The 12,140-nt window shown below is 49.1% G+C and overlaps 1 protein-coding gene across 1 annotated transcript in view; it reads right to left on the reverse strand.

Moving 5' to 3' along the window:
- Positions 1 to 3,472, reverse strand: part of IBTK (inhibitor of Bruton tyrosine kinase) — a 108,035-nt gene extending 104,563 nt beyond the window's left edge. Inside the window, exon 1 of the mRNA XM_073675619.1 lies at positions 3,229 to 3,472. The gene's annotated coding sequence lies outside the window, so the exon portion shown is untranslated. The remainder of the gene's footprint in view (positions 1 to 3,228) is intronic.
- Positions 3,473 to 12,140: the final 8,668 nt, after the last annotated feature.

The raw sequence follows: 12,140 nt of genomic DNA on the forward strand, positions 1-12,140 counted from the left end.
TGTGTCAGATGACACCCCTCTACTAGGCTGTGCCCCATGTATGGAGGTGATCACCTATGTGCAGATGACATCCATATACTAGGCTGTGCCCCATATATGGATGTTATCACCTATGTGGCAATGACACCCCTCTACTAGGCTGTGCCCCATGTATGGAGGTGATCACCTATGTGTCAGATGACACCCATATACTAGGCTGTGCCCCATGTATGGAGGTGATCACCTATGTGTCAGATGACACCCATATACTAGGCTGTGCCCCACGTATGGAGGTGATCACCTATGGGCAGATGACACCCCTCTACTAGGCTGTGCCCCACGTATGGAGGTGATCACCTATGTGTCAGATGACACCCCTCTACTAGGCTGTGCCCAATGTATGGAGGTGATCACCTATAGGCAGATGACACCCCTCTACTAGGCTGAGACCCATGTATGGAGGTGATCACCTATGGGCAGATGACACCCATATACTAGGCTGTGCCCCATGTATGGAGGTGATCACCTATGGGCAGATGACACCCATATACTAGGCTGTGCCCCATGTATGGAGGTGATCACCTATGTGCAGATGACACCCATATACTAGGCTGTGCCCCATGTATGGAGGTGATCACCTATGGGCAGATGACACCCCTCTACTAGGCTGTGCCCCATGTATGGAGGTGATCACCTATGTGCAGATGACACCCCTCTACTAGGCTGTGCCCCGTGTATGGAGGTGATCACCTATGGGCAGATGACACCCATATACTAGGCTGTGCCCCATGTATGGAGGTGATCACCTATGGGCAGATGACACCTATATACTAGGCTGTGCCTCATGTATGGAGGTGATCACCTATGTGCAGATGACACCCATATACTAGGCTGTGCCCCATGTATGGAGGTGATCACCTATGTGCAGATGACACCCATATACTAGGCTGTGCCCCATGTATGGAGGTGATCACCTATGGGCAGATGACACCCATGTACTAGGCTGTGCCCCATGTATGGAGGTGATCACCTATGTGCAGATGACACCCCTCTACTAGGCTGAGACCCATGTATGGAGGTGATCACCTATGGGCAGATGACACCCATATACTAGGCTGTGCCACATGTATGGAGGTGATCACCTATGGGCAGATGACACCCATATACTAGGCTGTGCCCCATGTATGGAGGTGATCACCTATGTGCAGATGACACCCATATACTAGGCTGTGCCCCATGTATGGAGGTGATCACCTATGGGCAGATGACACCCCTCTACTAGGCTGTGCCCCATGTATGGAGGTGATCACCTATGTGCAGATGACACCCCTCTACTAGGCTGTGCCCCGTGTATGGAGGTGATCACCTATGGGCAGATGACACCCATATACTAGGCTGTGCCCCATGTATGGAGGTGATCACCTATGGGCAGATGACACCTATATACTAGGCTGTGCCTCATGTATGGAGGTGATCACCTATGTGCAGATGACACCCATATACTAGGCTGTGCCCCGTGTATGGAGGTGATCACCTATGTGCAGATGACACCCATATACTAGGCTGTGCCCCATGTATGGAGGTGATCACCTATGTGCAGATGACACCCCTCGACTAGGCTGTGCCCCATGTATGGAGGTGATCACCTATGTGTAGATGACACCCATATACTAGGCTGTGCCCCATGTATGGAGGTGATCACCTATGGGCAGATGACACCCATATACTAGGCTGTGCCCCATGTATGGAGGTGATCACCTATGGGCAGATGACACCTATATACTAGGCTGTGCCTCATGTATGGAGGTGATCACCTATGTGCAGATGACACCCATATACTAGGCTGTGCCCCATGTATGGAGGTGATCACCTATGTGCAGATGACACCCATATACTAGGCTGTGCCCCATGTATGGAGGTGATCACCTATGTGCACCCCTCTACTAGGCTGTGCCCCATGTATGGAGGTGATCACCTATGTGCACCCCTCTACTAGGCTGTGCCCCATGTATGGAGGTGATCACCTATGTGCAGATGACACCCATATACTAGGCTGTACCCTATGTATGGAGGTGATCACCTATGTGCAGATGACACCCATATACTAGGCTGTGCCCCATGTATGGAGGTGATCACCTATGTGCACCCCTCTACTAGGCTGTGCCCCATGTATGGAGGTGATCACCTATGTGCAGATGACACCCATATACTAGGCTGTACCCCATGTATGGAGGTGATCACCTATGTGCAGATGACACCCCTCTACTAGGCTGTGCCCCATGTATGGAGGTGATCACCTATGTGCAGATGACACCTATATACTAGGCTGTGCCCCATGTATGGAGGTGATCACCTATGTGCAGATGACACCCATATACTAGGCTGTACCCTATGTATGGAGGTGATCACCTATGTGCAGATGACACCCATATACTAGGCTGTGCCCCATGTATGGAGGTGATCACCTATGTGCAGATGACACCCATATACTAGGCTGTACCCTATGTATGGAGGTGATCACCTATGTGCAGATGACACCCCTCGACTAGGCTGTGCCCCATGTACGGAGGTGATCACCTATGTGTAGATGACACCCATATACTAGGCTGTGCCCCATGTATGGAGGTGATCACCTATGTGCAGATGACACCCATATACTAGGCTGTGCCCCATGTATGGAGGTGATCACCTATGTGCAGATGACACCCATATACTAGGCTGTACCCTATGTATGGAGGTGATCACCTATGTGCAGATGACACCCCTCGACTAGGCTGTGCCCCATGTATGGAGGTGATCACCTATGTGTAGATGACACCCATATACTAGGCTGTACCCCATGTATGGAGGTGATCACCTATGTGCAGATGACACCCATATATTAGGCTGTGCCCCATGTATGGAGGTGATCACCTATGTGCAGATGACACCCCTCGACTAGGCTGTGCCCCATGTATGGAGGTGATCACCTATGTGTAGATGACACCCATATACTAGGCTGTGCCCCATGTATGGAGGTGATCACCTATGTGCAGATGACACCCATATACTAGGCTGTACCCCATGTATGGAGGTGATCACCTATGTGCAGATGACACCCATATATTAGGCTGTGCCCCATGTATGGAGGTGATCACCTATGTGCAGATGACACCCATATACTAGGCTGTACCCCATGTATGGAGGTGATCACCTATGTGTAGATGACACCCATATACTAGGCTGTACTGTATGGCAGGCGTCTCTCACCGGTCGCTAGTTGAAGACTGAAGCTCTGGGGGCAGATGGGGACACGACACACAGTAGGACCTTCATGATGAGCAGACACACAGCACAGCAGCCGGCAGGCTCAGCACTAGATCACCGGCAGTAAGCGTCCACACCATTGGCTGCTGCTGGGCTCTAAAACTAGTTGAGAAGCGCTATACAAAACTCCAGCACCAATAGTCTAGTATAGAGTATGTTACTCCTCTGACTATTGGTGGAAAAGTCTCACTAGCTCTTCTTTCATTGGTCAACTGCAGTGCCAATCAAAACAAAATTCAGATTCCGGGAGTTAATCCGTCCCACCACCCAGAACTGTACACTGTACAGACGGTAGAACGTGATGACGTACGTACGGTTACGAGACCTGATTGGATAATGGCGGTCACGCCTGATATTGAAGGAGGGGCGCTACCCTTTCTTCGTCATTTCTGCTGATGGATTCATTACATTGCATGTTCGTTTTTTTCCCCACAGTGAGGCGCTGGCGTACCGATATTCCTGCTCGCGAGAGCACCACCTAGTGGTAGCATCTGTTTAATGCAACAGTACGATCAGTTACTACTAGTAGACAAAGGCTACGTTCCCACAAATAACATATTATGGCACATGGTGATTTAATGACTGCAAACATGACTTTTCTTTTGGCTTATTTCATTTCATAGCATTTTTTTCCATAGTTTTTATCATAACTGTTTTCTTTTTTACATTTAGGCTCTTACATTATTAATATCTTACTTTTTTTTTTTAATCGTCACATTTTTAAAAATGAATTTCCTATATAATGTCAATGCTTGTAGACTAGTAATGAAAGGCTATGTTCACACATCATGGTTTTTTCAGCGTTTTTTTTTTTTGTGTGCTGCAAAACCTGATCTCTTGCCATGAGGTTATTCAGGATTTTTCTTCCTTTTTTGCTTGTTTTTGGTGCATTTTTACAGCATTTTTTTCACTGTCCTTTTGTCTTTTATATGCATGTACATAAAGTTCAGTGAAAAAAAAAATCTCATTCTGGTTTTGGCACAAAAAACGCTGAAAAACCTGACACCTGCGTTTTTTCAGCGTTTTTTTTCACCACCCATTACTTCCAATGAAAAAAAAAACGCTGAAAGAAGTGATGTGCTCTCTTCATTTTGCAAAAAAAAACATTCAAAGCACAAAATCCTGAATAAAAAACCCATGATGTGTGCATGAGATTTCTGGAATCTCATAGACTTTGCTGGCACTGCAAAACACAGCTTAAAATTTGCATAAAAAATGCATCAAAAAACGCTGAAAAAACCAAGATGTGTGAACATAGCCAAAGGATTTAGCGTTTCCAGCTGTTCTGAGTCACATGCAACACATTGTTCCAGAAATGACAGCTACTGAAAATCTGTTGTATCCATCTGTAAGAAATTGCTTCTGGCTACTTGCCAACAGCCCCCCCCCCCCCCCAAGGAGTGATGCTTAGCAAAGACACCCCCAAAAGAGGGCATATAGGGACGTTTATGACTCTTTGTGCCTTTCCTTCGTGTTGGACTTAAATAGAACATGTCACCAGGTCAAAGTGGCCAGTGCTTGTCCTTATTTTATTCCCACCACTCCCCTGAGGATTCAGGTTTTTGCTTTTTAAAATCTGCCATTCAGTTCCAGAGATCTGGGCCTTTATTATATAGTGCTAATATTTATGGCCTTCAAGTAGGCGTGGCTCACAGGATTCTCTGAGGGCGTGTCTATATGTGACATACAGAAGTATTGCTGTTGCTTCAGAAGCATCCAGCAACTGTTACAAATAACACAAGCACAGGAGACAGGAAGTGTTGTGCTTCAGAAGTATCCAGCAACTGTTACAAATAACACAAGCACAGGAGACAGGAAGTGTTGTGCTTCAGAAGTATCCAGCAACTGTTACAAATAACACAAGCACAGGATACAGGGAGTGTTGTGCTTCAGAAGTATCCAGCAACTGTTACAAATAACACAAGCACAGGAGACAGGAAGTGTTGTGCTTCAGAAGTATCCAGCAACTGTTACAAATAACACAAGCACAGGAGACAGGAAGTGTTGTGCTTCAGAAGTATCCAGCAACTGTTACAAATAACACAAGCACAGGAGACAGGAAGTGTTGTGCTTCAGAAGTATCCAGCAACTGTTACAAATAACACAAGCACAGGAGACAGGAAGTGTTGTGCTTCAGAAGTATCCAGCAACTGTTACAAATAACACAAGCACAGGAGACAGGAAGTGTTGTGCTTCAGAAGCATCCAGCAACTAGAGGGGTTAACACAGTCACAGGAGACAGGGAGTGTTTTAGCAGAGCCCCAGGGGAATTGTCGGGAACTTGTTATTGTAGTCTGGCTGAAGCCGAAGAGAAAGGTGGTGTGTTATCTGGATCTGACAGAAGGCAACTGAACAGGATTCAGATCAGAAAAGAAAATAAACACAGGTCAGATAAACTCCCTGAACTAACAGTGCAGAGTATTATCAGGCAGGAAGATAAGGAGTGGAAGGAATTGTGTCACAGGGATCATCTCCCTCATAAAACCCTCCCCCCTCCAGCTCCATGCAGGATAAAGAATGCTGTGTGCTATAGTGTCCTTGTGAAAGAAAAGCCTGTGGTTGTGTATGCATAGAAGTGTGCTGCTAAGAGATCTAATCTATGCTGAATTAGGCTACTGAAGAGACTGTAATACTGTGCCTCGTGAAGAAACTACTGTATTGTTATTGGAGCCGGTGGCTCAAGAACCTCAGACTGTACTGTAATGAAGACTGTTGCTGTAATATCCCTGAATTGCACTGGCCGTGCTTCAGATTAAATTCCACTGTTAAACTGTTGAAAAAGGCTCTTGTCAGATGTGTCTGGTCAGCAATTGAATCTATCGTAAGCCTGAGAGAAGCTGCAGGCTATGGTCGCCCTGAGTAACGGTTCCCCCAGGATTCCAAAGAATTCATGAAACCCTTCTCGCCCTATCTGAACCTAGCGGTATGCGTGTAACATATAGGCTTCTCTCCATTATTACCCTGTAAGCCACACCCCCTTAGTAAAGACCATAAAAGCACCAAATAAAAAGACCTATATCTCTGAAACCTTATGGAGGATTAAAAAATAAATCAGTAAATAAAATGAACACTCAGGGGAACAGCAGGAATAAAATAAGAGCAACAAACAGCCACTTTTGACCTGGTGCCAGGTTCTCTTTAAATTTACCATATTTTGTGTAGTAAATGTTAATAAATTTACCATCATTCAGACAGTCGCAGATATTTCTCCTTCAGTCTGGTCGCACTTTTACTGTCTATAGATTAAGAAAAAGAGGGGGATAGATAGAAAAGGGTAATAATTGAGTGTGGGATCACTCTACATAGTGTATCTGTCACAAATCCACACCTCACCACCCCGCCTGATGTCACTATTATGTCAGAGGGATCACGTAGTACGGTCTCCCCACATGCACCAACGTGACCTTCTGCACCCCTTGGGGACACGTAAGGTCAGCTTGGCACAGTTTTACACAGACACCCTCTGTCCACACGGACCCTGGGAGGCAAAAAGAGTGAGAGGATGTGGCCCACGCAGTCACTGATGTGGCACCACACTCGTTCACACCCCTGACAGGCTGAAGTGCCCCTTTCACTAGCCCCAGTGAAATAACCCCTAGTCAGCACAGTAGAACTGCCACCAGTTCCTAGTTAGATATAAGCCCGGTCTGTTAACGGGATTATATCGGGCCTGAAACCAGCCTCGGTAGCATTGATGGTTAAGCAGAGACACAGACGTGTGGATTCATGGTTTGAGATAAAAGAGCAGCCCAAGATTAAATTATATATTTAATTGTCACACTAGACAATATGTAACATACCTGGCGGCGTCCTTGCATGGTGGTCCATCTCCCACTGTGCAAGAGCGCGCACTTGATCTCCAGTCCAGAATGTCTCTCTGGCTTCCCTCCTTGCTGTCTGTTTGTCTGTTTTGGCTGCATAGGGCGACGCCCGCTGAACTTCCTGTTTCTTGTACCTGCTGCGGACTCGCCCCTGTTGCACCTTCAGCCTATTGCTGTCCATCTTTGGGTATTTATACCACCTTCTTCCTCAAGATGGCGCCTGAGCATTGTTTCCTGTCAGTTGGCTTTTTGTCTCTGACGTGCCAGGTCCTATCCTGTTTTCCTGCCTGTTCTCCAGTTCTGTGTCTGAACTGTGGTCTGTTCTTGTGAACACGCTTCTAGCCTGTTCTTTCGCCTTCTAGGGGCTGTATTCCTAGATCTGCCTGTCTGTGCCTTGCGGTATCTGTTCCCGTCTGAACAGAGTCCTGTTTGTGTCCCAGCCTTGCTGTATTTGTTCCCGTTCCTCTGTTTCCAGTTGTCTGTGCCTTGCGGTATCTGTTCCCGTCTGAACAGAGTCCTGTTTGTGTCCCAGCCTTGCTGTATTTGTTCCCGTTCATCGGTTCCCAGTTGTCTGTGCCTCGTTTCTACTTTAGCCTTTTCTCCCTTTTCCCTCTATGTCTGTTTTCTGCGTCTTTCTGCAGAGTCTGAACTTGCTCCTAAATTCCTTCTCGTCGTCTCTGTACCTCTGTTGTGAATTTAGTGTACGCTCGCTACTTCTTTGTAAGTACTTTGTGTGCTTCTGGTTCTGCCTTTCCTTCTCCATCTGTTCTTTGTGAACAGAGTCCTATCCCCTTGCCTTGTCTCGTTCGCCGCTCCGGCGGTTCTTAGCCGCTCTGCGGTTTCCGCTCTGCTCCTGCTTAGCTTGCCGCTCTTGCGGTTTCTGCTCTGCTCCTGCCTTGTTTACCGCTCTGCGGTTTCCGCTCTGCTCCTGCTTAGCTTGCCGCTCTTGCAGTTTCTGCTCTGCTCCTGCCTTCTTAGCCGCTCTGCGTTTTCCGCTCTGCTCCTGCCTTGTTTACCGATCTGCGGTTTCCGCTCTGCTCCTGCCTTGTTTACCGCTCTGCGGTTTCCGCTCTGCTCCTGCCTTGTTTACCGCTCTGCTCCTGCCTTGTTTACCGCTCTGCTCCTGCCTTGTTTACAGCTCTGCGGTTTCCGCTCTGCTCCTGCCTTGTTTGCCGCTCTGCGGTTTCCGCTCTGCTGCGGCCTTCTTAGCCGCTCTGCGGTTTCCGCTCAGCTCCTGCCTTGTTTACCGCTCTGCGGTTTCCGCTCTGCTCCTGCCTTGTTTGCCGCTCTTGCGGTTTCCACTCTGCTCTTGCCTTGCTTGCCGCTCCTGCGGTTTCTGCTCTGCATCTGCTCGCTGCTCCGGCGGTCCTGTCCTGCTCTGCTTCTGCTCGCTGCTCCGGCAGCCCCGTCCTGCTCTGCATCTGCTCGCTGCTCCGGCAGTCCTGTCCTGCTCTGCTTGTGCTCGCTGCTCCGGCAGTCCCGTCCTGCTCTGCTCTTGCCCACCGCTTCGGGCGTTCCCTCTCTGCTGTGTTTGGCTACCGCATCTGCGGTTCTGTTTCTGTGACCCAGTCTGTACTGGGTCTTGTCCTCTCTGTGCTTCAGCCCGTCCTTTCGGCCAGTACCTCCCTGCCTGCATATTCGCCTGTATCCACCCGTCTGCATACCTGCCGTGTTTGCTTATATCCACCAGTCTGTGCCAGCCTAGCCTGCCTGTTCCAGTAATCCCTGTGTGGGTCAACCCCCGTGTCCGGAGTTTGACCTGGAGTAGCACCTGGTCCCTCTGCCCGGTTTCTCCCTGGTGCACTGGCGTCGTATGCCGTCGTGCCACCTTGGTCGGATCGGCCAGATACTTAGTCACGCCCCTCCAGGCACTCTCCGGTCTATGGTCCAGTGGAACCACTACTCCTGCACACGCCAGTCAGTCCGGGCGTGTGCATAACACAATACACTATATACACAATGGTTACACATATACAATGGTCAGATATGCAAATACAAATAGTGGTAATACAAGGTATGCAGAAGATTACCAGTCAGATGAAAGCCTGAAGGGCCTGGCTTGTGAGGGAGGGGCTGCCACATAAGAGGCTTATGGACCCCTCTGTTCTTGGAATTCTCCTCACATGATATGTTGTCGTTACCTCCCCGGAAAAAAGCAATAGGACATGCATTACACCAGCATTTAATCCCTTGGTGTCACTCCCCTACTGCTCCCTGGGCTGGACCCAAATCGCATACCCTTGCCTCTAGCAGCTAAAAACTCCAAAACCTAAGATGGATCATGACTCCTTATTGGATGGTCCTAGGGAGGCGGTTTTGGCGCCATCTGGTCCGGCCCGGTCCCTGTATCGCATTATGACCAAACACCGCTTTGCTACTTGGCTCCTACTAGCCATTCTACGTATCTCCTCACCCCTGGGTCGAGACCCCGGAAGGCGTTCGGCCGGTTCCCGAGATCTCGAAAATATAACCGGTGTGTGTCTAGGACGCACAATAAGTTCATATTCTCCTTATCAAATCCTAGCTATCTGAATAAAGCAGCTATGGTTTGGATACACAGGGGGTCTTCCTGTAGGAACTTGGATACTATCTAGCTGGTGATTTAAACCATAAGAGTTGCTATTTTTTTTGTCCTCACTTTACAAGAGCCATAACTTTTTTTTTATTTGCCCTGAGACAAAGCCACATAAAGCCATTTTTTGCTGGACGAGTTACAATTTGGAATGACACCATTCATTTTACCACCTAATGTTCTGAATAGAGATGATCAAATCAATCCGCGGAGAATCGACTTCGATTTGAACTTCCTGATCTTCGTAGGTCTCCACAAATTCGAACAGTTTGCGATTTGATTTGCACTGGTCATTACAAAAAGATGCTAGCACTATTTCACACACTGCTGAAGGGTCACAGAGAGGAATAATGATGCCAGGAGTGCAGGGGTGGATTAAGAGTAGCAAGGGCCCCGGGCAGTTTTGATCTGTGATAGATCATGTGATAGTTCACGTGAAATTAATTTGGCACAATATTAATTATAATAATTTTTTTTAGGCTGTGTGCCCACTATGCGTTTTTTAAGCGTTTCCGCAGCGGAAATTCCACTGCAGAAACACTTAAACGCTTAGTAGAAGGTCTGCCATGTTCCCCAATGATAATCCACATGTGCTGTGCACATGCTGCGGAAATTTCCGCTGCGGATTATCATTGCAGAAAAATCCGCAGCATTACCAATTATTTTGCGGAAGCGCTGCGTTTTCGCCGCCATTGACTTGCATTGGAACGCATGGAATCCGCATCGCTGCATCTGTACATGTAGAATCCATGCGTTTCAATGTGCGGATGGTACCCGGGTTTGGAGAAGAGGAGACTCTCCTCCGTACCCGGGTACCATAGAACCTGTAAAAAAAGAATAAAATAAAAAATAAATATTATACTTACCTTCTGATGGCCCCCGGTGTCTTTATCCGATGCGTCCTGGCTTGCCGGCAGCTCGCGATGGTCTGAAAAGGACCTGCCGTGACGTCATTTAGTCATGTGACGGGTCACGCGACCGCTGACATCGGCAGGCCATCAGAAGGTAAATATATATTTTTTATTTTTTACCATTCTTTTACGGTCACACAATATAAATCCATGCCGGTTGCATGGATTTATATAGTGTGACCAAGTTGTCAAGCACTTTCCAAGTGATGCTAAAATTGCTTGGAAAGCGCTTGTCAACCCACATGTGGAAATGCATGTGAAGAACACTTCACTTCCGCTTGTCCCTGGCAGGAAAAACGCATGTACAATCCGCATGCGTTTTTTCTGCCGGGGAGATGCAGAAACGCTCAAAAATAATCCGGAGCATTTCTGCATGGTGGGCACATAGCCTTACATTAACTGTATGACTCAATATGGAGCACACGTAGCCATCTATACACAGCAGGAGGCCGCACGGCACCATCTATACACAGCGGGGGGCCGCACGGCGCCATCTATACACAGCAGGGGGCCGCACGGCGTCATCTATACACAGCAGGGGGCCACACAACGCCATCTATACACAGCAGGGGGCCGCACGACGCCATCTATACACAGCAGGGGGCCGCACGGTGCCATCTATACACAGCAGGGAGCCGCACGGCGCCATCTATACACAGCAGGGAGCCGCACGGCGCCATCTATACACAGCAGGGGGCCGCACGGCACCATCTATACACAGTAGGGGGCCGCACGGCGCCATCTATACACAGCAGGGGGCCGCACGGCGCCATCTATACACAGCGGGAGGCCGCATGGCGCCATCTATACACAGCGGGAGCCCGCACGGCGCCATCTATACACAGCGGGAGGCCGCACGGCGCCCCCCCCAGAGACAGCAGGAGGCCGCACAGCGCCATCTATACTCAGCAGGAGGCTGCACGCAGTCACGCACACACACAAATATATACAGACATACACATACATACACGCATAAACACATTTGAAACACAAAAATACATATAAACAGACATCACACAATTATGTGTGCCTACACACACACACTCACTCAATCACACACACACACACACACACACACTCTCACACACTCACCATCCCCCGGCTCGGCTCCAGTCCTCCTGCTCCTCTCCACTCCAGTCCTCCTGCTCCTCTCCGATGCAGGCTGCAGCAGTGCAGGCCGGGCGCGCACTGCATGACGTCACAGCTAGGAGACACGGCCACGCACAGGGCCGTGTCTCCTATCTGTGAAGCGGCCGGGCCAGCACAGGGAAGTTAACTGCTGCAGTGCTGGCCCGGCCGAAGAAGAAGTAGCGGCAGTGCGCCGCTGCTGGGGGAGCGGTCCGGGGGCCCCCCCGCCATTGTCTGCCTGTATGCCGCACCCCTGTGTATGCTGGGCCCTGCCTGACGTCATGTGGCAGGGCGGTCCCAGCATCATTCAAACTGCCCGCCCCGGTGGATCTGCAGCTGGCCGGATGGGAACGGCTGCATGATGCAGCGTGTCTGTGAGTGGCTGCTTTGAACTTTGGGACCGCCCTGCTTGACGTCATGTGG

Source organism: Phyllobates terribilis, unplaced genomic scaffold (genome assembly GCF_046119375.1).
Source record: "Phyllobates terribilis strain yellow unplaced genomic scaffold, ASM4611937v1 Scaffold_3__8_contigs__length_932513732, whole genome shotgun sequence".
Taxonomy (NCBI): Eukaryota; Metazoa; Chordata; class Amphibia; order Anura; family Dendrobatidae; genus Phyllobates; species Phyllobates terribilis.